This window comes from Peromyscus leucopus, chromosome 1 (assembly GCF_004664715.2).
Source record: "Peromyscus leucopus breed LL Stock chromosome 1, UCI_PerLeu_2.1, whole genome shotgun sequence".
NCBI classification, from domain to species: Eukaryota; Metazoa; Chordata; class Mammalia; order Rodentia; family Cricetidae; genus Peromyscus; species Peromyscus leucopus.
The window spans coordinates 190,129,443-190,157,320 of record NC_051063.1 but is presented as its reverse complement, the minus strand read 5'-3'; the positions used below and the strand labels follow the sequence as shown (position 1 = coordinate 190,157,320).

Below are 27,878 nucleotides of genomic sequence, written 5' to 3'. Positions count from 1 at the left end.
GACCTCCAGGTCTGTATGGCTGTTAGTCATACTAAAGGCATGTATTCTATTCCCTAGCATGGCCTTGAACACAGAGAGACCCTGCCTGCCACATGATCAGATCAAGGCATGTGCTACCACTGCCTTACTTTTGTGTTTATTTAAAATGGCTTGCTATTTCCTCTGATCTGCAGCCAAACTTTATTTATTAACATACAAATAAAGTATTACTACATTTCAACACAATAAAATGTCACATCCAGCTTATTATGTCATTTCAACTTCACAGCACAGGACATTTGATTCAGTATTTGGGTCTGGTTGAAAATACCATCCAGTTTTGGATAGTCCTTCTGTTGAATACAAAGAATTATTTTCAGGTCTCTGTCCATATTAACCACCATATCCTCTTACAGAACATCACCCGAAAACTTCCAGTTTCAATTGGCCTTAACTTTTTCCATGGATGAAGTCAATAGGAACCCTGATCTTTTGCCAAATATGTCATTAGTATTTGAATTGCTGGAGGGTGGATCCATGAATATGTCAGAATTAAACAGAATAACACATTTCGGTGAAGAAATTCATGATTATTACCCTAATTATGAGTGTAAAGGAGAGCCTGGTTGTATAGTGTTGCTGACAGGACCAGATTATGAAACATCTGCGATATTTGGGACATATCTGGACCCCGGGCTATCTCAACAGGTGAGATTTTTGTGGTGTGGGTTTTCAAGAAATTGTGACTCTGTTGGAACAATACCAAGATGCTAACAAGAGTATGTTGAATTATGTGAAACAGTGTGCTTCAAGAGTACTATTCAGAGACTTGATGTGGCTTCATTTCCTTTTTTGAAGTTGAGATGAGGGAAAAATTATAGGTGAGAAGTTTTTATAGAACTCTTTGTTGAAAGTGTGTTTCCAAGTTCTTAGAAGTGCATGCTACCTCATGCTGCTCCCTGTGTCCTAGGTCCTTCAGCTTACCTATGGACCTTTCCATCCTATCCTGAGTGATCATGAAAAATTTTCCTATCTATATCAGATGGCCCCCAAGGACACAGCTCTACCACTGGCAATGGTCTCTTTGATTATTCACTTCAACTGGAACTGGATAGGAGTGGCCATCTCTGACAATGACCAGGGTACCCAATTTCTCTCACATTTGAGAACTGAGATGCAGAAAAATAAAGTCTGCTTTTCCTTTGTATGCATGATCCCAACCAAATTCCTTATATACATGTCAAGAGCTGAAGTGTATTATAACCAAATCATAACATCATCTGCAAATGTAGTCATCATTTATGGTGACAGTGACAGTACTCTAGCTGTGAGCTTTAAAATGTGGGAATCTCTAGGTATACGCAGAATATTTTTGACCACATCACAGTGGGATGTCACTACAAGTAAGAGAGACTCCACAATTGGCTCATCCCATGGGATACTAGCTTTTACACACCACCATTCTGAGAATTCTGGTTTTAAAACATTTGTCCAGACACTGAACCCTCTGAAATACACAGATGAATACCTTGCAAGGCTGGGATGGATGAATTTTAACTGTGAGGTCCCAGCTTCCAAGTGTAAGACACTGAAGCATTGTTCATCCAATGCCTCATTACAATTTCTAATGGGACAGACTATTGACATGGCCTTTAGTGATGACAGTTATGACATGTATAATGCTGTGTATACTGTAGTCCATGCTATCCATGAGATGCTTCTTCAACAAGTGTATAATGGGAATGAACACTATGGTAACTGCTTGAAGGTAGTTTTATTTTTTTCTATTGGATGAAATTATGTGTTATCAATACAGCCTTTAAGAGTCTGTCAGATGCCACAATTTACTGGATGAGCAAATATTTAATCAAATGGGAATATTTTGAAATTATTTGCTGGTAAGGAATTAAACCTAGATTCTGATATCAATATTAATGTCAAAGCAATGGAATTGAGGACACAATTTATCAAGGAATATCAGTAACATAATTAGAGAACACCCGAATATCATTTCACTTCTTCTATTACTAGAAATGTAACAGTCCTTCCTCATTAACCCTCTCCATGATAAGAAGATGAGCCCTTGTTCATTGATTTTCAAACGTGGTAATCAGTGTATGAGATGGTTTTCACAAGTGTTCTCAACTGATTATGCCCTAGTGTAGGCTCTAGGGACCCATTTAGCACACTGTGAGTAATTACACAGGAATTACTGTGTAACAGTGGTGCTCTTATATATTTCTGGACATATGTGTCCATGTGTGTGAATTAATGGTTCTCACAGTGTATGGGAGAATGATTCTTTTTTTCTGTGTATCTCTGTGTATATTTGCATTGCTGCATATATTGTGCATATCTGTCTATCTGCATATTTATCTGTGGAAGTGAGAATAGATTTATCTTTTGTCAATGTCTTTGCGTATGTGTGTTTGTTTTATGTATATTTTTCTGTGTTTTTCAGTTCAGCTGCATGTCACTACTTCATGTTTTGTGTATCTGCTTTCACATATGAATATCTGTTTCTCTCTCTCTCTCTCTCTGTGTGTGTGTGTGTGTGTCTGTCTGTCTGTCAATCTTTTGTGAGCATAAATTTGTATATGTCAATGTTTCTCTGTGTGGGTGTTTCACTATGTGTATGTCTCCCCGTGTGTATTTGTCTAAAAATGTGTGCATTTGTGTGTGAGCCTCTGTGTTTTTCAGGTTTCTGTTTCTGTGTGTCTGTTTGGGTTAGTATGACTCTCTGTTTCTGACTGTATTTTGATGTGTGTGTCTGACATATATACATGTGTGTATATTGTATGTATCTGTATTATGTATGTATGTCTGTATGGATTTGAGTCTCTCTCTCTTTCTCTCTCTCTCTCTCTGCTTTTTTCTTACCAAATTTTGTGTGTGCATGTATGTCTGGCTTACTCTTTGTAGTTTCCTCTGAAAGAACTTAAATTCTAAGAATGTTATGAAATTTTATTTATCCACTTTCTTTTATTTCTCTTACTATATTTCTGTCATGGACATCTTCAATAATGTTGCCTTTAAGAAGAAATATTTATATGTTTTCTGACATCAAGAAAGGACACATACATTATAGAATGCTGCCTCTCTTTCAGCTGCACTCTTTTCTGAGGAAGACTCATTTCACTAATCCTGTTGGAGAAAAAGTAAATATGATCCAGAGAGAAAACCTACAGGCAGAGTATGACATTTTCCAGATTTGGAATTTCCCAAATGGATTTGAAGTCAAGGTGAAGATAGGAGATTATAGCCCATATTTTCCACATGGTCAAGAGCTCCATTTATATGAAGACATGATAGAGTGGGCCACAGGATGTAGACAGGTGGGTCTGACCTAACTGTAATTATTTCTGTCATACAGCAGTAACACTGTCAAGTGGGTCCATTTGTGCTGCCTTGTAACTGATGCACTGAAAAAGACTGTCACATTAAGAAGCATTTTCCAGCATCTCTCTTCATGTTTCTTCTTTTCAGTTCTTGATGTGACATTGTGTTAATTCTTTGAGGTTCTCAGACATGCCTACAGTGATTTTTCAATCATTCTAGAACATGTTTCTTGTTTTTATTACAAAAAGAAAATTAATAGTTACCACTGTACTATATTATTTCCAGTAAAATGTGCAATATCCTCTTCATACCATTCTGATTACTACACAGTGCTTATCCTTTTTCCTGCTGAAACTTAGACATAGATGCTGAACGACTGAAGGTAAATGTAAGGAGGAGAAAAGTAAACACATGCAAACCATTAATTATTTTTAAATAATTTCTTTTAAGCCTTTGTACCAACAGGTCCTAAATTGCCACCATTGCTAACCAAATATTAAGATAATGTTTTCATGGCCCATTTAGATACCCTATGAATTACAACTTTGTTTTTTCTCTCTTCCCTTCTTTCTTCTCTTTCTTTCTTTCTTTCTTTCTTTCTTTCTTTCTTTCTTTCTTTCTTTTTCTTTCCTTCTTTCTCTCTGTCTCTCTTTTTCTTCTTTTTTTCTGTTAAATGTGTATGGATGTCTTGTCTGCATATATGTCTCGGCAACACTGATATGCCTGGTGCATATGGATACGAAAACAATAACTTGAATCTCTGGGTTGTAGAGAGAGTGCACGGCCACCCAGTGGGTGCGAAAGTCAAATTTGAACCCTGTATATGAGCATTAATTGTTATAGACAGTTGAGCCATTTCTCCAGCCTTGAAGCACGTTCTGTAAATAATAATAATAATAATAATAATAATAATAATAATAATAAGAAGAAGAAGAAGGGAACATTTCTTGGTCCCAATAATTCTTTTTAGATCTCTCAAACAAACAAGGGTGTGCCTATTTTCCTCATCTGAGTGGGGAGGAAGTATTATTGGTAGTAAAAGAAATGGCTTTGGAAATTTATAAATGATGTATACTTCTATGAACCTAATGTATATTATAGGAATGAATTCTGATGTGGGTGGATTTAAGGTATTCAATTCAAACTTTCTGACAGCTCTCTTTGGTCCTAGAGGTCAGTTACTCTGTTCATACCCAGTGAGCCCTGCCCCTAGGACCCATTCCTGGGCCGCAACCATTCCCTCTGGGAACACCAGCCCAACTCAGCACCAGTTGCTGGCTAGTAGGCAGGGCTCCTATGGGAAGGCCCTTCCCTCAGCAAGGCCTCCCACTGCACCCTGCAATCTTCCCTTCCTGCCCCCATTCCCATCCTCTGGAGACCCCAGCAACTTCCTGAGGCTACCAAACCAACACCCAGCTATCATTGGGCTTGGAGAGAGCTCTCTTTGGACAAAGAGCTGTCATTGAACCAAGAGTAATCTCAGGAGACAGGGAATCTGGCAGCTCTCATTAGAACAAGAGTACCTTTCGGGGGAGTAGAATCTGCCACCTCTCAGTGGACCAAGACAGACTTCCTGGAACACAGAATCTGTCACCTCTGACTGGACCAAGAGCCCTGATAAGACCAAGAGTGGATCAGAGAGCCAAAGAATCAACTAGCTTGGGTTGACCCAAGACAAGTTCCCTGAGACACAGAATCTGCCTGTTCCAATTAGACCAGGAGCTAAGATAGGGCCAAGATGTCTCCCTGAGCCACAGACACAACAAGCACAGAGTGGACCAACAGCAACTTGCTAAGACACAGACACCACTTATAGCAACTAGAGGAAGAGATGGGCAGACATCAAGGCAGAGGTAAAAACAACAACATAAAGAGCAATACAGCATCACCAGAACATAGCCCTCCTCCAACCTGAACATCACAAGGTAGAAGAAGCAGGAGAAAGCAACATTAAGTATAACATCATGGAGATGCTAGAGGCTTTTCAAGTAAAAAATGAAAAATGAAATTGAGGAAGACCCTAACAAAAATGTGGAAGAAATCAATAAAGAAATTGAGAAAAAGAAATAAAAAATTAGAAGAAGTCTATTAAGAAAAAGAGGAAAAGACAAATAAAAAATTGGAAAAAAACAATAAATCCCTTAAAGAAAATCATGGAAAAGCAATTAAACAGGTAAGGGAAACAGTTCAAGACCTGAAAGGGGAATAAAAACAATGAAGAAGACCCAAATAGAAGGAATGTTGGAAATAGAAAATCTGAGTAAATGAACAGGAAAAACAGATGCAAGCATAACCAAGAGAATACAAGAGATAGAAGAGAGAATCTCTGGTTTAGAGGATACAATAGAGGAAATAGATTCATCAGTCAAAGAAAATACTGAAGCCAAAAAAGTCATAACACAAAATGTCCAAGAAATCTGGGACACCATGAAAAGACCAAACCGTCAAATAATAGTGATAGAAGAAGGAAAAGAATACCAACTCGAAGGCACAGAAAATACGTTCAAAAAGATCATAGAGAAAACTTTCCCAACTTAAAGAAGGAAATTCTTATGAAGACACAAGAAGCCTATAGAACACCAAACAGACTAGACTCCCTAAAAAGTCTCTTTGCCACATAATAATGAAAAACTAAATGTACAGAATAAAGAAAGAATATTAAGATCAGCAAAGGAATAAGGCCACGTGACTTATAAAGACAAACCCATCAGAATAACACCTGATTTCTCAATGGAGACTTTGAAAGTCAGAAGGACCTGGACAGATCTAATGTAGACACTAAGAGATCATGGATGCCAGCCTAGCCTAAAATATCCAGCAAAACTTTCAATCATCATACAGAGTGAACAAGACATTCCAAGAGAAAACCAGATTTAAATAATACCTATCCACAAATCCAGCACAAAAACACAAGCAATAGATAACCTCACAACAGTTACCTCCAAGAAGAGAAGCACACACACACTACCACCAAAAAACATTAACAGGAATGAACAATCACTGGTCATTAATATCCCTTAGTATCAATGGACTTAACTCACCTATAAAAAGACACAGGGTAAGAGAATGGATAGGAAAGCAGGACCCATTTTTCTGCTGCATACAGGAAACACACCTCAAATTCAAGATTGACACTACCTCAGAATAAAAGGCTGGGAAAAGTCTTTCCAATCAAATGTTCTTAAGAAGCAAGCTGTGTAGCCATCGTAATATCCAGCAAAATAGTCTTCAAACTAAAATCAATCAAAATAGATCAAGAAAGGAATTACATCCTCATCACAAGAAAGATCCACCAAGGTGAAATTTCAATTCTGAACATTTATGCCCCAAACACAAGGGCATCCACATATGTAAAAGCAACATTACTAAAGCTTAAATCACACATAAAACCCCACGCATTAACAGTGGGAGACTTCAACACCTGACTACTGAACAGATGTGCCAAATCAAAACTTAACAGAGAAATAAAGGACTTAGCTGTTGTTATGACTCAAATGGACTTAATTAATATCTACTGGACAATCCAAATCCATCCTAACAAAAAAGAATATACCTTCTTCTCAGTACCCAGTGGAACCTTCCCTAAAATCAACCACATACTCGGCCACAGAGCAAATCTCAACTGATAAAAAACAATTAGAATACCCTCATGTGTTCTATCACATCACCATGGTTTAAAGTTAGATTTCAACAAAGAATTTACAGAAAGTCTCCAATCTCATGGAAACTGAATAATGCTCAACTGAATCACCAATGGGTCAAGGAAGAGACAAAGAAAGAAAATAAAGACTTCATAGCAGTAAATGCCGACATAAAGAAGTTGGAGAAATCTCACACTAGTAACTTAATAGCACACCTGAAAGCTCTAGGACAAGAAGAACCAAAGTCACCCAGGAGGAATAGATGCCAGGAAATAATCAAATTGAGAGCTGAAATCAATAAAATAGAAATAAAGAGAATAATCAATTAAAGAAAGAGTTGGTTCTTTGAGAAAATGAACTAGATATACAAGCCCATATCAAATATAACCAAAAGGCAGAGAGAGAGCATCGAAATTAGGAAAGTCAGAAATGAAAAATGAGAAATAACAACAAACAATGAGGAAACCCAGAGAATCAACCTACACTCCATGAAACTGGATAATCTAAAAGAAATGGACAATTTTTCTGTATCAGTACTACATGCCTAAATTAAATCAACACCAGCTAAACTATTTAAATAGACCAATAACCCCTAAGGAAATAGAAACAGTCATTAAGTATTTCAACCAAAAAAATCCCAGGACCAGATGGTTCCAGTACAGCATTCGAGTAGATCTTCAAAAAAGAGATAGTACCAATACTCTTTAAATTGTTCCACACAAGAAGGAACATTGCCAATATCCTTCTATGAGGCTACAATTACTGTGATTCCCATGCAAAACAAAGGTGCAAGAGAAAGAGAACTACAGATCAAACTCCCTAATGAATATTGATGCCAAAGTACTCAATAATCAATAAAAGAAACATATTGGAAAACATACTCCAAGAATACATCAAAGCAATTATCCACCGTGATTAAGTAGGTTTCATTCCCAGAGATTCAAGGGTGGTTCAACATATGAAACCTGTCAATGTTATACACCATATAAAAAACTGAAAGAGAAAAACCACATGATCATCTCACTAGATGCAGAAAAGGCCTTTGACAAAATCCAACACCCCTTCATGATAAAGGTCTTGGAACAATCAGGAATGCAGGAAACATACTTAAACATAATAAAGGCAATTTACATCAAGCCAACAGCCAACATCAAAGTAAATGGAGAGAACTCAAAATGATTCCACTAAAATGGAACAAGACAAGGCTGTCCACTCTCCCCATACTTATTCAATATAGTACTTGAAGTTCTAGTCAGAGCAATAATACAATATAAGGATATCAATGGGATACAAATTGGAAAGTAAGAAGTCAAGCTTTCACTATTTGCAGATGACGTTATAGCATACATAAGTGACCCCAAAAATTTGAGCAAGGAATTCATATAGCTTATAAACACCTTCAGTAATGTAGAATGATACAAGATTAACTAAAAACAAACAAACAAAAAAGACAGTAGTCCTCCTACATACAAATGACAAATGGACTGAGAAAGAAATCAGAGAAACATCTCCCTTTACAATTTTCACAAAAGATATAAAATATCTTGGTGTAACTCTAAATAAGCAAAGGTAGGACCTGTATGAAAAGAACTTTAAGTACCTGAAGAAAGAAATTGAAGAGGTGTCAGAAAATGGAAAGCTCTCCCTTGCTCATTGATAGGTAGCATTAACATAGTAAAAATGGCAATCTTACCAAAAGCAATCTACAGATTCAATGCAATCCCCATCAAAATCCCAACACAATTCTTCACAGACTTGGAAAGAACAATACTTAACATTATATGGAAAAACAAAAAACCCAGAATAGCTGAAAGATTCCTATACAGTAAAACAACCTCTGGAGTAATCATGATCCCTGACTTCAAGCTCTACTATAGAGCTACCGTTATAAAAACAGCTTGATAATGGCATAAAAACCGACATGTGGACAAATGGAACCAAAGTGAAGACCCTGACATTAACCCACACACCTATGAACATATGATTTTTGACATGGAGCCAAAACTGTACAACAGAAAAAAGATAGGATCATAAGCAAATGGTGCTGGCATAACTGGATGTCAACATGACAGCAGGTAGATCCATATCTTTCACCCTGCACAAAATTTAAGTCTAAGTGGATCAAAAACCTCAACATTAATCCAGCTACTCTAAGCCTGGTAGAAGAGAAAGTAGGAATTAATCTTGAACTCATTGGCTTCAGAGGTCACTTCCTAAATATAACACCAGTAGCACAGACACTGAGAGCAACAATTAATAAATGGGACCTCCTCAAAGAAACTGAGAAGCTTTTGTAGGGCAAGGGACACAGTCAATTAGAAAAAATGACAGCCTACAGAATGGGAAAAGATCTTCACCAACCCCATATCTGACAGAGAGTTGATATCCAGAATATATAAAAAACTCAAAAATCAGAAATCAAAATACCCAAGAGTACAATTAAAAAATAGGCTATAGAGCTAAAGAGAGAATTCTCAACAGAAGAATCTCAAATGGCTGAAAGACATTTAAGGAATTGCACATCTTTAATCATCAGGGAAATGTGAGTCAAAATGACTCTGAGATACCATCTTACACATGTCAGAATGACTATGATCAGAAATATTGAAGACAGCTTATGTTGGAGAGAATGTGGAGCAAGTTGAATACTCCTACACTGTTGGTGGGAATGCAAGCTTGTAAAGCCACTTTGGAAATCAATATGGCGCTCTCTTAGAAAACTGGGAATCAACCTTCCACAGTATCAACCTCCCAGCTATACCACTCTTGGCCATATACCCAAGGAATATTCAATCATACCACCAGGACACATGCTCAACTATGTTCATAGCAGCATTATTTGTAATAGCCAGAACCTGGAAACAATCTAGATGCCCATCAACTGAAGATTGGATAAATAAAATGTGGTACAGATACACAATGGAGTACTACTCAGCAGAGAAAAGCAATGACATCATGAGGTTTGCAGGCAAATGGATGAAACTAGAAAATATCATCCTGAGTGAGGTAACCCAGACTCAGAAAGACAAACATGGTATGTACTCACTCATAAGTGGATACTAGATGTAAAAAAAAGGATAACCAGACTGCAACTCACAACTCCAGGGAGGCTGCCTAGTAAAGAGGACCCTAAGAAAGACACAGGGATCACCCAGCGACAGAGAAATGGAAGAGATCTACAATAGCAAACTGGACATTGAGGGAAATAATGGAGGGGAAGGGAGGGGGAAATTGAGCTTAGGGGAATGGGAGGTCCCAGCTGGATCAGGAACAGAGTGGGAGAACAAGGAAAGAGATATGATGATAAATGAAGACCCCATGGGAATAGGAAGAAGTAGAGTGCTAGAGAGGTCCCCAGAAATCCACAAAGATACCTCCACTATAGACTACTGGCAATGGTCAAGAGAGTACCTGAGATGACCTATTCTGATGATGGGATGACTGAACACCCTTACTGTCATGATAAAACTCTCATCCAGTGACTGGTGGAAGCAGATGTAGAGATCCACAGCTAATTCCCAGGTGGAGCTCCAGAAGTCTAACCTGTGAGAGAGAGTCGGAATGATATGAGCAAGAGATATTGAGACCATGATTGGAAAAAGCACAGGGACAAATAGCCAAACTAGTGGAAACACATGAACTGTGAACCAATAGCTGAGGAGCCCCCATGGGACAGGTCCAGGCTCTCTGAATAAGTGAGACAGTTGATGAACTTGAACTGTTTAGGACCCCTCCCCTGCCCCGCAGTGGGACTGGGACCTGTCCTTGATATATGAGCTGGCTTTTGGAACCTAGGGCCTATTTTGAGACACTTTGCTCAGCCTTGGTGTAGGGAGGAGGCGACTGGACCTGCCTCAACTGAATCTACCAGGCTGGGTGGAATCCCCAGGGCAGACCTTGCCTTGGAGGAGGTGGGAATGGGGGGTGCATTGGGGAGGAAGGTTGGTGGATGGGAGAAGGGAAGACAGGGGAATCCCTGGCTGATAGGTAAAATTTAACTAATTATAAAATAAAAATATTTACAAAAAACAATCCCAGCACTTGGGAGGCAAAGCCAGGCGGATCTCTGTGAGTTTGAAGCCAACCTGGGCTACAGATTGAATTCCAAAGAAGGCACAAGCTACACAAAGAAACCCTACCTTGAAAAACCAAAATAAAAAATAAAATAAAATAAAATAAAATAAATAAAAACCTCCATATAATAGGAATTTGCTATCTTGAGCCTCTAGGCTTGGGGCCTTAGTGCTCCAGGGGCAACCCATCTAGTCTGTTTAGGGCCCTGGAGCTGTGGTAGCATCTAATGCCCTTCCAACCTGTTGTGCCTCCTGCACTGACTCCCTGCATTTCCAGTGTCCCAGACAGGCACTGATGGAACCATGTGATTTTCACTCTGTCCAGGCTGCTGCATTTCCAGAAAACCAAATACACAAGGTGAGCAGTGGAGCTGGGGGGTGGTAGACAGGGGACAGGGCACAGTTGCAGTCATAGCCTTAAATATAAGTATGTTCAATGACATACTGAAAAAGAATTCAAACAATGATAATAACAGTGTTCCAGATGCCAAACAGGACACAAATTACCTTCAGGACAAGGCAATGAGATAAAAAAAAAAAAAAGTACATGCAATAAGGAACAGAGAGAACATATGACAGATGCATTCCTAAATGTACAAAATTATGAAAAAGTCAAACTGAAATATGCAAAGGAAATAAAATAAATCCAAAATATCTCAGTAAAACTTTTCTCCAGAGGAATATTTAAAGTTGAAGACAAGTTGGTAGCCTTGAAGACCACGCAGAAGTATTAAAAAACTGAAATTGTGAAAAGATAAAAATCAAGGCAAATGAAATATGTATAGGACCAAGGAGGGGGTTACCATTAAACAATCAAATTTACAAACAATGGGCAGAAGAGATGAAGAAGGACTCACAATGACATCAACAGTATATCCAATAAAATACAATGGGAATTTTCCAAAATATAGTGAGACAGGTGGCCATCTTGAGGCAGGGCATTTAATATCGGAAAAGAACCTTCCTGTCACATATATTACTTAAAAATTGATTTATGCATATAAAGGAAAGAAATTAACAGTTTCAGAAAGGGAAACCCATTTCATAGAAAGGCCCCTTCTAGTTAACAGCAGATTCCTTCATGAACTTTCTTAAAAGGGGAGAGTAACAGTGATGCAATCCAAGAAGCTAAAGATGTTACTGTATCCAACAAAGTTATTTATAGTCAAAGGAGGCTGTGAGGATTTTCATGGGTATAAACTTGAGTGAATCTGGAGTTTATCAAAACCAAAAATGGAGAGCACACTTGAGAGATATTTTCACTTAACTGGAAGTAGCAAGATCAATTTGTTACCCAGATCTTTGAGATAGGGAGATAGGCCTTATATTAGGTGACGGTGGTACATGCCTTTATTCTGAGCACTGGAAAGGCAGAGGCAAACGCAGAGGTAGAGGGATCTTTGTGTTCTAGGCCAGCCTCTTTTAAAGAGGGAGCTCCAGGACAGCCAGGGCTACAATGAGAAACCATGTCTCTAAAAGAAAACCAAAAAAAAAAAGAAGAAAAAGGAAGTCTTGCCTGTAGTTGACATCTTTTAACCTGGGAAAAGACATATCATTTATCTGGATCTTAAGTTGGAAAGACACAACTTTGAATTACATTATTTGATTTTGAAAATCCCACTCTGTGCTGGAAGCCTATATAAGGACATTTAAAACGGAAACTTGTGCTCTTTGCTTTCTCTCACCTTGCTAGTAAGTCCATTTCTTTACTGGCATTAGAACCATCTATGGTATTTAAGTGTTTTCTGAAGATCAGCTGACACATTCCACATCATAGAATGAGAAATTTGTACATTTTTGGATTGTCATTTATATGTAGTGATAGCTAGATTAGCTAGACTGCTTCCTAGAAGACATTCTAATAAATTGTGTGAATCCATGTATACGTATATGTGAGAAAGTCAGAGAAACAGAGTGAGGGAGACAGAGAGACAGAAAGATTCATTCTGTAAGTTCTTTAAGAACCCTATCAAATATTAAGACAGACCAATGTTCCATGATATATATGAGTTTTAGGAATTCATTACCCCTCTAACATTTCTATGGAAGACACTTGAAGAACTACTACACACTGAAAAGTAAGATAAATAAGATTGGTGAAGGAAGAGAAAGAAAATAAGCATTACAACACCAGATCGAAAAACACGTTATCAAACTTTATCAAATATTGCAATAACAAAAATGGACAATAATTAGCAAGTAATTATCAATATAAAATCAACGTCAATCTTCATATTCTCTAATCATAATATATGAACAAAGAGATTGTTTTGTCAAACCAACATTCATTTTTTTCTTCTAAAAACAAACCTTATTTAGAAACGTAGAGAGATTCCTTCTGTAAATATGGAGGGAAAGAATTTTGAGGAAGTGGAACATAATAAAGTAAATGAGAGACTAAAATCTTTGATAGACATGGTAGAAACAATCTCAAATAAACACTGACTAATATAAGTCAGCAACACAACAGAAAGTTTTGTCCCTGTGACAAACATAGCTTCATTCCAGGGATACAGGGATGGTTCAGCATATGCAGGTCAGCTAAGCAAATAGGGCACATAAATAGATTCAAGCAAAGGGCTACATGATTATCCAAATATGAGCAGAATGTGCTCGTAATAAAGTCCAGCATCCATTCAGATTTAAAAGTTAAAAAAACAAAAACCAAACACAACAGAAGGAACACATCTTGACTTATTGAAGTTTTCTTTTTTATTAAATATTTTTTTCCCAGCCCAATCACATAAGAAGTTTTTTCTATGGCAATCTTATTGACAACATTATACTACAGGAAGAGAAACTCAAAGATTTTCAATAAAAGTCCTAGTGAGGCCAGGTGTATGTGTTGGTGCATGTCTAGAATCACACTCTTGGATGGAGAGGCAGGCAAACCTTCTCAGTTTATGGCCAGTGTGGTGTACATAGTGAGTCCAAGTGAGCTAGGGTTGCATATACAGACCCTACCTCAAAAGAAGAAATGAGCAAAAATTGGACAGTGATGATTTTTTTCTAGTTACATCCACTTGCTTTAAAACTTCACATGTCATTGTTTTTTTGCTGCTGAGTAATTATGTAAGTGTATCACATTTCCTTTTTTTTCCCATCACAGGCAATTTATTTTGTTCTATTCATTCACAGTTAATACAGAAAATACTTGGAAACATTTCCATATAATGTTTGACACAGAAATCATCAAATAGAAGTATACAATGTTGACAGGAGACAGTACATTTTTAATTTATAACCCCAAATGTATTTATAAATTAGAAATGGAAAGATCTACAAATGAAATTATGAAGGTTCACCAAAGTCATTTAATCTGTAAGTTTCTCATTCATTTTTATGTCTTAATAATATTCTATTGTATGAATGAGCCACATTTTATTTCTCTCCAGTATTTAATAGCTATTTGAGTTGTTTTAACTTTTTTACTATTAGCAACACACTGCTGTAAACCTTCATGTACATGATTCATAGGTGCACATTTTCAGTAGTTTGAGGATATATTCCTAAGGGTAGAATTGTTGAGTAACAGAGTAACAATGTTTTGCATTTTGACCAACCACCAAACTGTTTTGCCAAAGTGGCACACCATTTTACAGTCTCACCAAATCCTTGTTTTTAAGGCTCTGATTTTTGTACAAAAGCATTCAATCATTCTGTCAGACCAAACCAGGAAAAGTAAGCTATAGCTCAGAGCTGTTCTATTCCATTTACTATGCAAAGCCAATCTTGGCGTTTGCAACTCTCAGCCCTTTTGAGTATTCTTGCAGTGTTCACCTTTTCCTCCACCACTTTTTTTTCTTCTTTTTTTTTCTGGTTTATTTCTATCTATTACAAATGTATAAAAAATCCTCCATCAACGCTGCTGATAGCAGCAGAACCTTGAGAAATATGCCTTTGGTTTGCCTCAGAAAAGGAACACATATTGCACTGTAAAGTTTATAAAATTGGCGCAAAACGTTGTGATAATGTTACAATACCAGTTTTAAGAGTTCAGTGACTAATGGGGAGCCGATGGAATACATGCAGAACTGTGAAAGCGATCTCACTTAGCCAGCTGTACACGTAGACTGTAAATCTACATTCAGATCATTTCTGAACTAAGACTGTCATCTCAGTTTATCTGTTGAGGTTAACCAGGAAACCCTAGAATATACCTTGATTTTTGCAAAAAACAAAATAGGGGGAGGGGTTTCTTCAGCATTTCAGTCCACAAGTAACAGTATCCTAACAGGCAAAGTGTTCTCTCACTGTCAACATAGAATGAACTGCTGCTGGAGGTCAACTTGGGCTTTAATTTGCATTAGCACTTACATGCATAGTAGTCCAAGTTGTTGACCTCATGACTTTAAAAAGTAACTCTAAAAAAGTAAAATGGCCCTTCTTGGAAGACTAAAGAAAGACATCCAGCCACAGTTGTAAAAAGTCTCATCAAAACAATATACCCTTTCATGAATTACGCCTCAATTTTTAAAAAAAAAAGAAAAAAAAAGTAGCCCCAAATAAGAAGCAGCTCTGAAAAAGAAAATATAACTTAAGATATTTGAAAAAAAAAACAAGGTAAATACAGGTTCAAAAATAATTAAGATACATTTTCCTAAGGCTACCTAGAATTAGGCTTTAAACAATTCTACCATTTCAAGTTTACCACTAGTTACTAGATACCTATTTACAAACAAGATGTTCACTTTTTTTGTTCCTTTATCAAGAGAAAAATCTACCTTCAGACTATGAGGGTGGTGATGGGGAGGGACTAGAAAACAAGATTCAAACAATCCCATGCAAATATCAAATTTTTCAAATGGAAGAACTCCAAACTGCACTAGAAGTTCCAATCACTAAGACACTTTCCATTGAAATGATTTAAGTACAACTACATGGCACCAAGGTTTAGGCCTAATATAGGCCTGACAACCAAGTCCTTGTTTTCTGGAAGAAAGGCCTCAAAAGTCCCACTCAATTCCACATAACAATACTTCAAAGATCAATTAGGTTTTCATTTCCTTAATATTTTTGTTTTTGACTTCTAATCTTAAAGGCTAGATTAAAACTTAGCTCATTTCCCAGAAGGCATTGCTTCCCTTTGCTCTATGAAAGAGTCCACCAAGATCTCTTCCTCAAAACCATCTAGCCCCCAGCCTCCTGCCTGTGCTTGTGATGCATCTTTCTCAACATCCATCCCACCTTTCTTCACTGCACTGCACAAGCTAACAGATTAAGTATCTGTTTTCTTACATTAACTCCCTAGGATTTGCTAAGGTTTTTGCAAGTCACTAGGTAACACATACAGTCCTAAAGAAATAATGTCACTTAAAAATCAGCACTGGACACTACGAGCTTGTGTGTGTCCACTGCCTTAAACTAAAAGTGAGGCATTGCTTACAAACTGTGACGAGCCGCCCTCCACCGGCCGGCTCACCACTCCTGCCCCTTGGCTGCTTTTCCAAGGAAGTATACATTAACCAGATGGCGATTGAGGTGCCTGCTGCAATTCTCTTTCCTTCTGAAAGACCAATCACAGAAAAAACAAACAAACTCTCCCTCGGTCATTCCAACTGCCAACCCCTCCTTCCCACCTTCCGAACCTGCTTCCTGTGGCACTGGCCGAGCTCCACGCAGCCCAGAATCATCACTTCCCTAGGACATACCATCACTCAAGTCACTTCCATCATGGCTGTGGACGCCCCCATCTTCATCAATGACTCGTTCTCAGCCAAAGTGATAGGAGACGAGGCCGCCACGGTTGGCGATGGGACAGGAGGCAATGGTGACGCTGGTTTGGGTGCTGAGGCTTTGACAGGGACACTGTCTGGGTTCTGCTCAGTGTCCACTTCCATTTCACAAAGCCCAGCTGAACCAGTCTGACACTCAGCATGCAACGTTTCACCACCTGACCCACTTGAGTTTTGTTCCAAGGATAAGACACTGGTAGATTCCCTGGGAGCAGCAAGCGCAGCTAGACTCTTGCCAGCTTCCTCTGTTCCCACTTTCTTGAGAGGGGCCATTTTGTTTCCTTCCCCATCAGAGCCAATTTCTTGGTCTTTAGGTGTCTCGTCTCCTCCCAAGCCTCCCCTTGGAAGATCCTGAGCGCGCCTGCCTCCCCTCAGAAGCTAGCCATCTCTAACAGGCACTAAGTCAACTTCAACAAGGACTTGCTCCCACCACACCACCTCACTCCGCATGCCCGACCTCTCCTTGGTACTCTCATTTCGGGGAGAAGACCTTTTGGTGACTGGTTTCACTTGAAGAGGTGGCTCCATGACAGCAGGAGGCTCTCCCTGAACAGATCCCATGTGAGGAGGCCCTGTCTGAGCAACTTCCACCTAGGCATGGTCCAAAGGACAAAGAAGCCTCTTCTGACAATGTCCCCGCTGAGACTCCATGGGAGGAGGCGGCTCCATCTGATCAGGCTCCATGGGAGGAGGAGGCTCCATCTGATCAGGCTCCATGGGAGGAGGCTGTTCCATCTGTGTAAGCTCCATGGGAAGAGGCTGCTCCATCCCTGGAGCCTCCGTGGGAGGAGGCAGCTCCCTCTGAGGAAGCTCCAGGGGAGAAGGGAGCTCCCTCTGAGCAGGCTCCAGGGGAGGAGGCGGCTCCCTCTGAGGAGGCTCCAGGGGAGAAGGCAGCTCCATCTAAGCAGGCCCAGTCTGAGCAATATCCATGGGAGAAGGAAGGCCGGGCTGAGCAGAGCCTATAGGGGTGACCACTACCTGAGTGAGCGCAGGACTGGAAGAGACCTCCTCCTGAGCCAGCTCCATGGAAGGAGGCTCTCCCGGAGCCATCTCCTTCTGCATCTCCTGAGCAGGTCTGCTGCCCTTCCCACTTGACTTACCTTTTTGAGGTTTCTTCTTTGCACCTTTTTTAATGGAAGTATTTTGCTTTTTATTGTCCTCCTTAGTCTCCTCTGTCTTGCTGTCATCCTTTGGCACCTCGGTACTATTTTTGGATTTGCTTTCCATCTTTTTTTTTTCTTTTTTGTCACTGGTTCCTCATTCACAGGCTCATCTGACAGATGGGCTTCAGCATCCACCTTTCTTTTGTTCTTCTTGGCTTTACTGACTTTTTCTTTATTATTTCCTGTATGTACATCTATGTGTTTCGTCTCTGCTGCCTTAGTCTCCGTCGCGGATTTCCGAGTTCTGGTAGTTATCTGGACCACTGAGGCATTGCCACAAGACTTCTTCTCTTTTGAAACATCCTTTTTCTCTAGATATTAGGATAGCTACACCAACTTGTTTCTTAGGTCCATTTGCTTGGAAAGCCTTTTCCCAGCCCTTTACTCAGAGGTAGTGTCTGTCTTTGAAGTTAAGGTATGTTTCTTGTATGCAGCAGATGGATGGGTTCTGTTTTCTTATCCATTCTGTTAGCCTATGTCTTTTTATAGGTGAGTTGAGACTATTGATATTGATGGATATTAATGACCAGTGATTGTTAATTCCTGTTATTTTTTGTGGTTGTGTTGTGTTGTCCTTCTGTGATGTATGTTGGTGTGGGATTATCTATTGCTTGATTTTTCATGGATGTGTTTAGCTTCTTTGGGTTGAATTTCCCTTCTAGTGCTTTCTGTAGGGCTGGGTTTGTGGACAGGTATTGATTAAATCTGGTTTTATCCTGGAATATTTTGTTTACTCCGCCTATGGTGATTGAGAGTTTTGCTGGGTATAATAGTCTGGGTTGGCATCCGTGGTCTCTTAGTGTCTGCATGAGATTTGTCCATGATCTTCTAGCTTTCATAGTCTCTATTGAGTAGTCTGGTGTTATTCTGATGGGTTTGCCTTTATATGTTACTTGGTCTTTTTCCTTTGCGGCTCTTAATATTTTTTCTTTGTTCTGTGTGTCTAGTGTTTTGATTATTATGTGGCGAGGGGACTTTTTTTTTTAGATCCAGCCTATTCTGTGTTCTGTAAGCTTCCTGTATCTTTATAGGTATTTCTTTCTTTAGGTTAGGAAAGTTTTCTTCTGTGATTTTGTTGAATATAATTTCTGTGCCTTTGAGTTGGTATTCTTCTCCTTCTTCTATCCCTATTATTCTTAGGTTTGGTCTTTTCATGGTGTCCCAAATTTCCTGGATGTTCTGTGTTACGACTTTTTTGTCTTTAGTGTTTTCTTTGACTGATGAATCTATTTTCTCTATCGTGTCTTCAGTGTCAGAGATTCTCTGATCCATCTCTTGCAATCAGTTGGTTATGCTTGTTTCTGTAGTTCCTGTTCATTTAGTCAGGATTTCTATTTCCAGCATTCCCTCAGCATGTGTTTTCTTTATTGTCTCAAATTCATTTTTCAGATCTTGGAATGTTTCTTTCATCTGTTTAATTGCTTTTTCTTGGCTTGATTTGATTTCTTCCCATTTTTTGTTTGTTTTTTCTTCCATTTCTTTAAGGGAGTTTTTTATTTCCTCTTTAATGGAGTTTTTCATTTCCTCTTTAAGGGAAGTTCTTATTTCCTCTTTAAGAGAGTTTTTCATTTCCTCTTTAAGGAAAGATTTTATTTCCTCTTTAAGGTAGTTTTTCATTTCCTCTTTAAGGAAAGTTTTTATTTCCTCTTTGAGGGAATGCTTTATTTCTTCTTTAAGGGACTCTATCATCTTCTTAAAGTCATTTTTAGGGTTGATTTCTTCTGTTTCTTCTGTCATGGTATGATTAGGTCTTGCAGGTGTAGAATCACTAGGTTCTGATGTTGCCATATAGGTCTTTATGTTGTTGCATGTATTTTTGCACTGGCGTCTACTCATCTTTTCCTCTGTGCGGTGCAGGTGGTGTCTGTGTCTGAGAGTGCCTCTCTTGTTCTAATTTTTAGTCTTGGTTTAGTAGGGGTTCTTGGTTAAATTGGTGCTATTGGGCTGTTTCTTCAGGGACAGCTGATTTCAGTCGGTGAATTATATACTTATGATTCTGGTGATCTGGTTTAGAGGCTGGGTAGCGCCTTCTTCTGTGTTCCCAGGTCACGTTTTGTTCATTTGTCAACTCCTCAGCTGATCTTGTTTCTTCAGACTTCAAACTGTAGGCATCTGAATCCTCTCCCAGATGGGTTTCAGCTGAGCAGGGTAGTCTCACCAACACCTCCAAGTTGTTGGGTTTCACAGGATCAGCAGTTGGGCCCTGGGTTGTCCCCAGACGGAGTGCCCAGACCCGCCCTGGTTCCGACCCATGGAGATAGCCTCTTCCCCAGGTGTTGGGGCTAGGGGCATCCCCGTTCCAAGCTGCGTCCACCCGTCTCCGTCCCCGGGCCTGTCCACCCCTGCGGCCCTCCACCACAGGCCCACCTGCGTCTGTTTGTCTCTGCCACCAGGCCTGTATCCACATTTCCTTTATCCATTCTTTGGATGAGGGCCATCATCCTGAATGAGTTAATAAAGACCCAGATATGGAAACATGGTATGTGCTCACTCATAAACTGAACATAAGATGGAAAGCAAATGATAACACTCCTCAGCCAGAGAGAAGCCAGTTAAAAAGGACACATGGATCACCCTAGGAGGGGAAATTACTGGAATCTCCTGGATAGACAGAGCTATAGGGACATGAGGTTTTGGTGTGGCCCAGTTGAGGGAGGGATGGAGACGGAAAGCAATGAAGGTTAATATATTGAGAGAAGGGATCATTATGGTATTATGGGGATAGGGAGAAACCTGTTACCAGAGAAATCCCTAGGATTCTACAAGAATGGCCCAGCTAAGATTCAGAGAGAGAGGGTACCTGAACTGGTCTTCTCCTATAATCATAATGGTGAGTTCCCTAATTGTATCATGGAGTCTTCATCTAGTAACTATGGAAGCAGATGATTAGATGCACAGCCAAGCACTGAGCCAAGCTCTGGGAGTCCAGTTGAATGGAGGAGGGATTATATGAGCAAGTGGGGTCAAAATCGTGACAGGTCAACCCACAGAGACAGCTGACCAGAGTAGTAGAAGCTGAGGGAATCTAGACAAACAGCTAGGGAGACTTCATGGGATTTACCTAATCCCTGAAATGTGAGTAATAAATGTATAGCTTGGTCTGTTTGTATTCCCTTGCAGTGGGACCAAGATCTGTCATTGGTACATAAGCTGTCTTTTTAGAACCTATTCCTTATGGTGTGATTAATCACCCAGCTTGATGCAGAGGGTGGAGCTTAGACCTTCCTCAACTTGGAATGCCATGCTATTTTGACTCCCATGGAAGGCCTTACCCTTTGTGAGAAATGGGTGTTGTAGTAGAAAGGAAAGGTGGAAAAATAACTGGGTAAGAGGAGGGAGGGGAAACTGTGGTTGGCAAATAAAATAAATAATTTAATGAAGAATATAAAAGAAATTGGATGAGCAGATACATTTTCTCCACTCATTTTCAAAATAGTCCTTAATATCATAGCAAATACAAAAAGAAATTGTGAACATGAAATACAGAAATAAGGCAAGGAATGTGCCCACTTGTAGCTAACACCTTTAATTCCAGCATTCGGGAGGCAGGAAAGGCAGATCTCTATGTGATCTTAGTTAACGTATTATATATAGTTAGTTGAGATATACCAACAATACATTGTGAAACCCTGTTTAAAGAAAACCACAAAAAAAGAAATATTTGTAGTTAAATACATTGTGGAGAACATGAAAGAGCCCACGCATAGGAGATACTGTGGTTCTGACACAGAACTCAATACTCAAAAAGGGATGGCATGTGAGCACCTGACCATCAGCAGCTGTGTTAAAGAGTACATAGATCTCTATCACCAGGTTTTTGATTATATAAAGTTTTTATATTTTAAACTTTAAGAAATCCTATAATTAACTTTAAACAATCTCACATTATTCCAGTTCCCCAAATGTTTGCAGGCATTATAAGGCCCTTTCACCTCAGGAAACATTCCACCTTTCAGTTCAATGCATATTAGTTCAACACTTTGTCACCAGAAATACACCAGGCTCTGCCTACTTAGCTATTATTCTCTTGATAATCTGTTTGTCATGCTTTGCAGTGCTATTTTTTGGAGTTCATGTTTGCTGTCAGAGGTTTGAAGAGATATTGCCCATGTTTCTGATATCCACTTATCCTACTTTGTTGCACTGTTGCTGTGATTCAACACTGACCATCAGCAAACTGAGGAGGAAGGGTTGATTAGGCTCATGGGTTACAATACAAGGAAGACAAAGCAAGGATCTGGATCCTTCAACTAAAGTATAGACCCTGAAGGAACATTGTCTATTGCTTTGCTCTGGTTGATTTCTCCTACAGCCCTGCCTAGGGACAGCAATGCCACAGTGGACTGGGGATTCATACATCAATTATGCAGTAATAAAATGCATAAATAATATGACAGCCACCTAGTTCAATGGAGAGAAATATTTTAGCTATGCTTCCCTCTAACTTTTTAATGTACTTTCTGTCAAGGTGATAAAATTAACTAGAAAAATCAGTTTGCAAGCTCTATGGTATTTGTCCACAGCAAACAACCCATTCTTATTCCTAAATTTCTAAGATTGGGAAGCTACTCAACTTACATCAGATTGTTTACATACATTTGCTGGTAGCATGAATCTTAAAAGTTTTTATTAATAAAATCAAACTTAAGGCCAGTTATTGGGGTGAACACTGAAAGATCAGAGAGACAGAACAAGCCACAGCTAACCTCACCTGGCCAACTTCTCAGCTGATCTTATTTTCTCAGACTGGAAGAATCTGTATCCTCATATCCAAATGGATCTCAGCTGAACCATGCTGCTCAAAACCTAAAAGCTTAACCAGCCAAATGCGTAACCACACAAATGCTTCTTGTTCCTGGTCCTCATGCCTTATATATCTTTCTGCCTTCTACCACCATTCCCTGAGATTAAAGGCTCGCTTTCGAGGATTAAAGGCTTGAGTTAACATGCTTGGCTCTAATCTTGAACACAGGGATTTCTTCCTAGCTCTGCCTCCAAAGTGCTGGAATTAAAGGCATGTGCTACCACTGCCTATCCTCTATGTTTAATATTGTGGCTGTTCTGTCTCTGACACCAGATAAGCTTATTAGGGTGCACAATATTTCGAGGAGCACAATACCACCACATTTGCTTGTTTGGCATTATAAAATATACTAAGTTTAATGTAGTCACTCATTTGGTATATATAAAATAAGCTTATTGATATTTCAACATGCTAATATAATTTTGTTATGGAAAGAGTAGGTAAAACTCCTGATATCAGCATGTGTCTAATTTTCCTTAGATGACACCCTCTGTGTGCAGTATTGATTGTGGTTCTGGATTCAGAAAATTCTTGCAGGAAGGAATTGCAGCCTGCTGTTTTGATTGCATCCTCTGCCCAGAAAATGAAGTTTCTAATGAGACAAGTGAGTGTTTGCTGCTGAGATAAATCCTTCACATAGATCATCTTCTCCCAAACACACTGGGATGATCAAAGGTTCTAAATGTCCACTGCACAAATAAATAATATCACTTTCCCAAGTTAGTTTTGATAGGGCTATTATCATTAAAAATATCACTTTAAGTAGCTTGTTATGCCATGACATACATCTTTGACTCTTTGGAAATCGATGGTAGGTGGCCTTTCTCATAGAAATTTTGATAATCAAACCACAATGTGAGGGAATTCCATAGAAGGTCTTTACTTGTGACTAATACAAGTAGATTAGATTCCAATCCTAAAACTTTACTAATATTTATTTTTATATTTACGTGTTTGTTTGTGTCACTACATACGTTTATAAGATCATTGGCACCATGTATATGCAGGGAATCAATGGAGAACAGACTAGGGCTTCTGATACCTTGAACTCTGCTATGTGGGTTCTAGAAACCAAATATAAACCCTCTGTCTCTGTAAGATTAATGAAGAGTGGAAACAAATTCTTGGTAAATCATAAGAAACTGTTCAGTATGATACAAAGGATTTCAAGTTATATCCAGAGATCCCCCTTTCAAAGTATCATTGTGATTTGAAATCTAGAGGAGTGTGGAGAATTGTTCCCACATAAAGTAGAAAATATGGAGTACTATAATCAGTATTTTTAAATATAGCATAGTTAATAAAGTAAAAAGTAGAAGGTACAATGGTTTTGTATGATAACAACTACCTACAGTTATCGAAATGGTGGTGCCACCTACACAGCCCATGTTAGGCAAATGATTATTTAGAGTTGGTTATATAAAAATAGCAGATACTTACATTTTCTTTTTTATTGCCTATCATCCTATATAATGAAAGTTCTTAAAGAACATTTATAGCCAGTAAAATAGTTCAGAAGTTAAATCCCTTTCTACTAAAGCTGATGATGAGTTCATCCCTTGGGCCCATGTAATAGAAAGATGGTGCCAAGTCTTAGAGGTTGTGTTCTGATGTCTATGTACTTGCACATACAACTTACTGCAATTTACTTAAATCAACTCTAAAGAAATTGTTTTACATATGAAACATATAAGAATAAATGGTATTTACAACAATAAATACATAAAAAATTAAACAAAAAATTATTATTTCTTTAATTATGCATATATATGTGAAATGGGTGGTTATGTGTAAACAATTGCATGTGCATGTAACAGGCATTCAAGGTCCCTATAGTTAGAGTTACAGTCAGTTTTGAGACACGTGATATGGGTCTATAGAACTGAATTCAGTTTTTCTGCAAGAGCAGTATATTTTCTTCACTACTGAGAAAAATTTCTATTCCTTTAAAAAATAACTAGTTACATGTGTCCATAAATGCATTGTTCTAGATAAAAAGACTTGAAATCTAGAAGCACATCATGACTCTGTGTCCAATTATTCAGAGCAACTGTACTCAAGTTTCTTCAACTTTCATTGGTGGAGACTACAACTTATGGACAGGATATTATTCCTCCAAACAAACCTTCTGTGCTATCACTCTTGCTTGAGTGTTCTTCTTTTATTGTGATCATGGTGTTATATCAGTATCTACTTTGCACTTGAGTACACTCACAAAATCTGAGACTCTCATAGATGGAAATTAGTGGAAGAGGAAGAAAGGTGGTGGTCTATTCCCAAAGGTTATAGAATCAGGAAGAAAGGCTTGTTAATGATAAGTATATAAAGAGGTTTCTGCCTTCAGGAGGGCGTTACTGCTTCTTATGAATAAGACTCAGGGACAAACCATCCCTACTTCCAGATAAGAACAAAATTGGGGACAGATTTATTTGATTAATTATTTTTGCATTTATAAACATAAAAATTATATTTATATAGCACTCTTCTTTCACTCTCCTCCTCCTGCTTCCCCCATATAAACCCAATCACTCTCATATTAGAGCTGTTACTTTTGCATGTACACACATATACATATATACATACACACAACTTACTAATTATGAGGGAACTTTAGTTACAATAAGCATGGAAATATGACTCTAGCAAGCCCTGCCTTTCTTCCCCATTCCCTTGCCTTGCCTAAAATCATGAGATTACAGTGATAGTTTGAATGAAATTGGCCCTATTAGAGTGTGTGGTCTTGTTGGAGAAGGTATGCTCTTATTGGAGGATTTGTGCCACTGTGGATGAAGACTTTGAGGCCTCTTATATGCTTAAGTCTACCAAGTGAGACAATTTTCTTCCTGTTGCCTATGGATCAAAGATATAAAATATTCGGCTTCTTCTCCAGAACTATGTCTGCATGCATAGCACCATGTCCCCCCATGATGATAGTGGACTGAGCTTTTGAACTATAAGCCATTCAATCAAATGTTTTCCTTTGTAAGAGATACATACTGGTGTCATGGTTCTCTTCACAGCAATTGAAATGCTAACTAAGGCTATTATATTCCTAAAGCTAGTCACCAATGTCTATTCCCTTATTTGGTCACTTCCTCCTCCTGAGGTTGACTAACAAGGTCCAGGATTCAAAGTATTGAAATCCAGCTTCCAAAATCTCTGTTGTGTCTGTCCTAATTAAACTGTCCAACCAAAATTAAAAGTTGAGCCTAACCAGCAGTTTCCCTTTCATCATTATAAGCTGCCATGTTCCAAGAGGCCATGTCTGTGTCTTCTCTATTCAGAACAGTTCTTTGTCCTCCATGGCCCAAAACATCTTCTCTCTCTTTCTTATTGTTTTCCTCTTCTCCTTCATTCTCTATCTCCTGTTTCTGTCTCCTATTTCCTGCTCATTGTTTTTTGGGTCAAATAAATCTACTTTGTGTTGGCATGCCATGTGTGAATTCTAAGTGTCCCTACAGATTATGTTTAGTATTTCTTCTATGTCAATGTGTTTGGGCTAATAAATTCAAACTAGAAAACATATCATAGGAAGTGTCCCAATAGAAGACACAGTCCCCATCTATTACAGGAAGAACATAAATAAAAACAGACAGAAATACGTCAGGAGGCACTGCAGACATGGGATCTGAGACTTTAAAATACACTCTGTGCAAAATAATGGTTAATGATTTTACCATCTGGCAATTCACCAGTTTAATTCATGTACTGAAGATATCTGTGATTTCTGTAACATAACAAATGACATCATCAACACACCGTAAATTAGACAATATACGGTGTGTTTGGTTTCATTCCCCGTGAAGAGAATGAATGAGTATTATGAAATGGAAGCATTGTGATTCAGCAATGTCCTTTGACTCCATCCTCAGAAACAAATGCAGATAGTGCAATGCTTCTTCAGCACATTCAATTGAAATATCCAGTCAATAAATGGCTAAAGCTGCATTAATCATACTTTCCTTTCTCCATCAGATGTGGAACAATGTGTGAGGTGTCCAGAGGACCAGTATGCCAACAGAGAGCAGAACCAGTGCATTCCCAAATCTGTGGTCTTTCTGACCTATGAAGACCGCTTGGGAAAGACTCTTGCCTCAATAGCCTTGTGCTTCTCTGCATTCACAGTGCTTGTTCTTGTGGTCTTTGTCAAGCACCATGACACTCCCCTTGTGAAAGCAAACAACCAGAACCTTAGTTACATCTTGCTCATCTCACTCATGTTTTGTTTCTTGTGCCCCTTGCTCTTTATTGGCCATCCCAGCTCAGCTACCTGTATTCTACAGCAAATCACATTTGGAGTTGTATTCACTGTGGCTATTTCCACGGTGCTGGCCAAAACAGTGACTGTGCTTTTGGCTTTCATAGTCATAGCCCCTGGAAGAAGGATGAGGTTCTTCATAATTTCAAGGGCACCCAACTACATCATTGTCATATGTACCCTTATCCAAATTATTCTCTGTACAATATGGCTGCTAGTTTATCCTCCCTCTATTGACATTGATGCACACTCTGAGTATGGACAAATCATCATTGTGTGTAACAAGGGCTCAGTTACTGCATTCTACTGTGTCTTGGGATACCATGGCTCCCTTGCCTTAACAAGCTTCATTGTGGCTTTCTTGGCCAGGAATCTCCCTGACAAATTTAATGAAGCCAAATTGCTGACCTTCAGCATGCTGTTGTTCTGCAGTGTGTGGATCACCTTTCTCCCTGTCTTCCACAGCACCAAGGGCAAGGTCATGGTGGTAGTGGAGGTCTTCTCCATTTTGTACTCAAGTGCAGGTCTGCTGGGATGCATCTTTATCCCCAAGTGCTACATAATTTTGTTCCGACCAGAGAGAATTTCTCTTTAAATGTTAAGGGAGAAAACATCTTCCTAAACACTCATTTCATAAATTGTTACTGAAAAATATAGTGATGACCCAGAGTCAACTGTTGTAATACAATGCAAGATGTAAGCATCAGCTATCAATTCTCATTGTTTCTTCTATGATAATGTCCAGGAATGTCATCTGTACTAATTTTCTGTACATTGCATCCTATCATCTTCTACTCCAACACTTATTTTACAATACCGGGTTCCTGGAGATTAGTGCATAAGGGATGTGTTCTTTTATTTCTCTAATACAAAGCAATATTTGAAA

General features: G+C 38.8%; 1 pseudogene; it reads left to right on the top strand.

The window, feature by feature from the left end:
* The first annotated feature begins 411 nt into the window (after positions 1-411).
* Positions 412-27,614, top strand: LOC114688779 (annotated as a pseudogene).
* Positions 27,615-27,878: the final 264 nt, after the last annotated feature.